The following is a 6,091-nucleotide window of genomic DNA, read 5'->3' on the forward strand; positions in this document are numbered from 1 at the left end:
CTAGGCATATTTTACTTTCAGGGTATGTCCATCAGCGTGTGTTTAACCAGACGAATTCATCCTTAAAGATAAGTCTTCCATTTGACTTAGAATTTTCAATCTCTGAGGCTTCAGACCTCTTAGAGATAAGGGCACATCTCAGATCTTTCTATATTTCGAATTGGGGTGGGGATGGCAAGCCTGGCTAACACCTCTTTCCTTGCTTCTAGAAGGAAAAAACAAGGAAAAACAAACATTTTTTCACACTTTTCTGACACCCAAACCAAGAAAACACACTTTTTTTTTTTAAATAAAGTACTAGCTGAAGATACAAAAATTAGAGCCTCAAAGAGCAGCCCAGAGCTCACCATTATACTTTTACACTTGTGTGTGTATTAAGTATAAAATAATGACGTTTGGACAAAGGAGTTTTGTAGTTATTTATTTTAAAGTTACAGTACTTAAAAACCACTTGGCAATAAATAACTTGGCTGTCTCAAGTACTGCTTCCCAGCGGGAGCTCTGGGCGAGCCTGGCCCGGGCTGTGAGGTTAGGGGCGGCGCTGCCCAGTGAGGTCGGGCGGTCTGGCAGTCAGAACTCGTCGATCTTCCTTTGCAGGTACTTGAGCATGGAGTCCATGCCCTGCGCCGTTCGCCAGATCTTCTTCAGAACCTCGCACTCCCGCTCATTGGCCTGCTCCAGCTCCAGTTTCATGTGGCAGCGCACAAGGGACTTGGATTCCTTGAGCACGACGGGGTTGCATGAGGCGAGCTCCTTGCTGTAGACCATGACTTCCTGGGTGAAGGTCCCAGGCCAGAACACCCGCGAGACCATCCCTTTGCCGCACGCCTCCTGTGCCATTGGCTTCCGCCCACAGAGCAGCATTTCATTTGCAGATGCTCCTCCCATAATCTTGGGGAACATGACCGTGGAACAGCCATCTGGACACTGTCTGAATGTGGTATAGGGCATCTGGAAACATGCCTTTTCATTGGCCCAGATCATATCACAAAGAGGCAGGATGGATGCCCCTAGCCCAATGGCCGGGCCATTCACGGCTATGATAATAGGCTTCATGAACTGGATGAAAGTGTTCACGAAGTTTCTGATGGCCTTCCCCATCCTGGCACTCTCCCTCTTGTAGTCGTCTGTCAGGCGCTGGGTGAAGTAGATCAAGTCCAGGCCACAGCAGAAGATGCAGCCCATGGCACTGAGCAGCACCAGCTTGCTGCCGTCCACCCGACCGTGCTCAGGGCCCTCTGCAGCTCCTTCATCACTTCCGGGTTCAGTGAGTTGTTCTCGGATGACTCAGTGGACAGCAGGATGTGGGTGAAGACATCCTTCTTCTGGACCGTGATGTCCCAGTACCTGCAGGTGCTCTCCGTCTGTGGCACTTGAAGTGCAGCCACTTGTCAAAGGGCTGGTCTCGCCTGCCCTCGATGAACTCCCTCTTCCCGGCTGTCACGCCAGTGACTGACTTCTGCAGGGTGGTCATCCTGTTGGCCATCGTGCGTCCATGAGAGGGTAGGTGCCTTTCCCATTCACAGCCAGCCCTGTGTCTGTGGCCGCGGTCATGGGCCTGACGCCTGCGGCACCAGCGGGTGTATCCTTGGCCGGTGCCCACACCACCCCCAGGCCCAGTAGGGCCCCTACCAGCTTCTCCGCTGCCGCCTCTGGGCCACTGTGTCCTCCGGCCCCTGCTCCACGGTGTACAGGTTCTCGGGGCTCTCGTCCTGAAAGCCATCCACCGCAGTGGTGCCCTTGACGGGGCTCTTGGGCACGAGGATCCTGACGTCCGACCGGGCCAGGTCCATGTTTTCGCGGGTGGCCAGGCCTGGCATGGGGCTCTTCCAGAACTTCTGGCGGTAAACAACGGGCTGCTCTTGACCTCGTGCTCCTTGCCCACCACTAGGACCTTGGGAGCATCCTTGGAGAAGCTGCTCTTGGTGGACCTGGGGATCTGCTTCTGGCCATTGTTCGGGGAGGTCCGGTTGATTCTGGTGAAGGTGCCCTCCTTCTGTTTCTCACTGTGGCACCGGTTGAAGTCGTGGATGCACTCCTCGCAGTACACCAGGTGCTGCTCTGGCTCCCACGTGTTGTCCTCACTGTCATAGCCTTTCCACCGAACCAAATACTCTGTCTTCCCTTTCTTGATTTTCCTCTTGTCAATGATCCCTTCCACTTCATACAGCTCCTCAGAGGCCATGGCCTGTGGCACGGGGGCAGGGCCTCTGAGGCCACCTTATTCATTTTGAAGACTCCCAGTCGTCTGCTCCAGAGCCCCTGAGCACACCTATATATAGGGGACCACACCCTTATGATTATGAGGTCAGTAAGTCAATTCCCCAGCCAATGACAGCCTTCCCCCGGCCTTGGCATCACAAAGCCTCATCCTGAAACCTCTGAGGGTGGATGGGGAGCAACTCAGATGATTTGGTGGGAGAAATGAGGCATTTTTCATGATCCTAAAGAGCCCGCCAATCTCACCTGCCAGCCTCATCTCTCTAAGTCAACACAGGTGGGTCACATGGCAGGGAGAGTGTGTCTCTTCCAAACCTTGCCTCATAGCCAGGTTTCAGTCTTTCATTCGAGTCTCTCTCACATTACGTTGTTACCTTCTTTTGTTATCTTGCCTCAAATCCCTCCATGATAATTAGGCTGTGGAAACGAGAATAATTTCACTTTCCTGCTACAACTGGTCTTAATGCACCTTGAAGACCATTCAATTCTGGGCCACTTATGAGAAACCGTTTCCATCCCACCTCTTTTTCTCAGTCTTCATCTTGCTCTCCTCAGTTTTCTCATCTCCAGTCTGAAATCCCTGTCCTCAAGCTGTGAGAATGCACTGAATACATACACTTGTTCTTGCTCCACTTGGCACTGTCTTGTTTCAACTCGAGGACTAATGGTCATCTCCCTAGGTGTAATGCCCAGGCTTTGGTTTTAACATGGTGACGTGGATAAGGCAGATAAATACATAATTTGGGTTGTTCTGGATAACCCCAAGAAGGAAATGACCACCTGCAACTGATTAGTATTCCCAGGAAGGAAGGGGTGGAGCTTGCCCAGTGGTATGTGAGCCTTGTGTGCAAAGGGCTTCTCAACATGCGCCCTCACAAATTTCTTCTCATCCTGTTTTCCTGCCAGAACCTCTTTGGGTGTTACCTCACAGTTGAGACCATGGTGGAATTCATTTCCATAAATAGCTACCACAAGCTTCCAGCCTCTTGGAGGAAACACTGAGTAATCATGCCTACGCATCTGGTTCCCAAGGTCTCTCATTGAGGTTGTTGGCTCTGGAGGATAGGGGAATGAGTTGTGTGCTTCACCACAGTCCCTGTGTTCCTAATTGACTAGCAGGGTCAGCCAGCCTGAGAGGTACCCCTGAGGGACATTCTTTGTTGACTTAGTGGGATTTCCTGTGGTTTCCATGAAATGCTGTCTTCCTGGTGTCCACTGGTTGCTTACTCACCTACGACACACATGGATGTTCATAGCAGTCTTATTTCTAATAGTCAAAAAGTTGATAAGGACAAGATAGTGGAGGTGGAGGTGTACAGGGAGTACATCTCTGTCCAAGGATTCATCAGGAATACACCTTCAGACACAAGTGCTTGCAGAACCTCAGCTGAAAGCAGAGAAGACGGCCTGAACAGAGGAAATAATATATGGAACCACAAAAAATCAGTAGGATGAAGGAACTAGGGGGAAAACATGAGTGTTAGTAGGAATGGACCTGCCCTCAGGGGTTGGGAGACCTGAAGTAGGTGTCCAGTCTCCACATGGGATCAACTGTCTGAATCAGAGGACATACGTTTAAGGCTGAGAGTGAAACAGCTGATCTGTGGCAGCCTAAGTGGAATGAGAATGAGACAGTCCTTTCCACAGCCATTCACACCCCAGAGAGGGACACAGGTCCTGTAGAAGCTGCAGCAGGGAACAGATGGTTCATAGAGATTGTGGAGAAATCCCTGGCCATGGTCTGCTGTCTACTGGTTAGAGACAAATTGATGGAGTATTCAAATGGGGAGATTGTGTGGGAAAAGCTTGTGGAGGTAAGCCAGGCAGCCATGGGAGGGAGGTGACACTGCTGAGTCATGTATAGTGGGTGGAGCCATCACCATAGCCTCTCTCTCCCCATACGCTTGCATCACAGCTGAATAATAGAGAGGCTGACCCATCAAGCAGCTGAATCACTGAACTACGGAATAAGACTCCACCCAGGGTGCTCCCTCAAGTGCCTGATGCTCCAAACTACATAGTAGGACCCCAGCCTGGGGGGCTGCCCTCTATTTGCCTGACACGTTGAACAACAGAGAAGGACCCCAGACGAGAGAGCTCTTGAAGAGCCTGAATGCATGGAACTATGGTGAAAGACTAGCCAAAGAGGCCTTCCGATTGCCAGCTACAATAGGCTCAAATAAAGATTCTGACAGGGCCATAATCCCTGCAGTGGAGGCAGTCCAAGTCCCTGTACACTGCACTGCCAGGGTCCCCACAAGCCAAGCAGCTGTGTCACCTTCATGCTCAACTCTCACTCGAGCAGAGCTGCCACAGGTAAAGACTCTTGCGTCTTTGCTCTCAGGGTCACTTCAGTAGTGTCAGACTCTCTTCTACCCTGTAGACTGTGGCAGGATTCTCTATCAGGGAGGGGTTTCTCCATGCAAGAATACTGGAGCGTATTGTCCAATACTGGTCGTCATACCCTTCTAGAGCACTATATGCCCTGCTGTCCTAATCCCCAAACCCCTGAGTAGCTGGCGCTGCCAGAACCCCTCTGATCCAAACAGCTGCACCACCTCCACACCTGGCCCTCACAGGGGCAAACCCAAGGCCTCCAGGGCAACCTCACTAGCAATCCCCAGTGGACAAGTCACATGCAGAGATGGAAATAAAACCGCACTTGAAACCCAGCGGCAGTGTAGCTGAGGAAGAAGACCCAGAACCTTCCTACCAGGTGTACAAACTGCAGATTAAATCCACACTATCAACCAGGAAGACTCTGTGTCTATGGAATATATAAAAGGTCATTGAGAGTGCCTACAAACAAACAACAACAAACAAAAGGCACTTGTTCTGATACCTGCAGACATTGGAGGCAAGAGCACACAGGAATGGTTCCAGATTTGAATATGAGCTACCCCCACAGCAGGTCCAGAGATCAGCACAATGATGAAGGGCATCCTAGGGAGGTGAGGTGGACTGTGAATCCAAGTGAGAGAAAGGACTCTGGCAGCAGTGACTCAAGATGAACATGTATTGTTCTGTTTTGACTTGCTCTGAAGATTCTTTTTTTTTTTTTTTTTTCATTTATTTTTATTAGTTGGAGGCTAATTACTTTACAATCAAAACATCCCACCCTCGCCTTCTCCCACAGAGTCCAAAAGTCTGTTCTGTACGTTTGTGTCCCTTTTTCTGTTTTGCATATAGGGTTATTGTTACGGTCTTTCTAAATTCTTTATTTCCTTTCCTATCAATGTTTTCTTAGGTTTATTTTCATTGCTTTATTCCTCAATTGGCCTCATTCTCTAGTTTTGTTTTCCTGTCTGTGCTTTAGTTACTATTCTTCTGGTAGATATAATTTTTGTTTTTCTGTGTTTGACAGGTTGATCTATTTTACCCTATTTTTGTTGGACTCTTTTGATTTTCCTTATGGCTGTATATGTGTTTGTGTATATTCAGTCACACTTTTTATTGTTGTCATAAACCTCTGCCTCTACACTGTGCAGTTCTGTGGAGGTTTTTTTGTTTGTTTGTTTTCTTCTTCATCACCCACCTTTTCCCCTCTTTTTTTATAATTTTAATTTAATTTTTTTGACCTATTATATGTTTCTACATTTATTCCTTTGTTTGCCTTTCCTACCTTTCTTTTCCCCTTGCAGTTAATCTCTAACATATAGAAGTCTTCTTGAATTCCCTCTATTTAAATCTGCATATCTATACTTTCTTTCTCTTCTTTACTTTCCTATCAATATATCTGTTAGTTTTGTTTTCATTGCTTTAATCCCTACTTGACACAATGCTTTTGTTTTCTTTTCGAGTTTGGGCTACAGTTTTGTTCTTAACACGTACATATAATTTTGGATTTGCTTTATTTGTTGGCTTAATTACT

The 6,091-nt window shown here is 48.3% G+C and overlaps 1 pseudogene; it reads right to left on the bottom strand.

The window, feature by feature from the left end:
* Positions 1-570: 570 nt before the first annotated feature.
* LOC133053550 (chromodomain Y-like protein) lies at positions 571-2,185 on the bottom strand (annotated as a pseudogene).
* Positions 2,186-6,091: the final 3,906 nt, after the last annotated feature.

Source organism: Dama dama, chromosome Y (genome assembly GCF_033118175.1).
Source record: "Dama dama isolate Ldn47 chromosome Y, ASM3311817v1, whole genome shotgun sequence".
Classification (NCBI taxonomy): domain Eukaryota; kingdom Metazoa; phylum Chordata; class Mammalia; order Artiodactyla; family Cervidae; genus Dama; species Dama dama.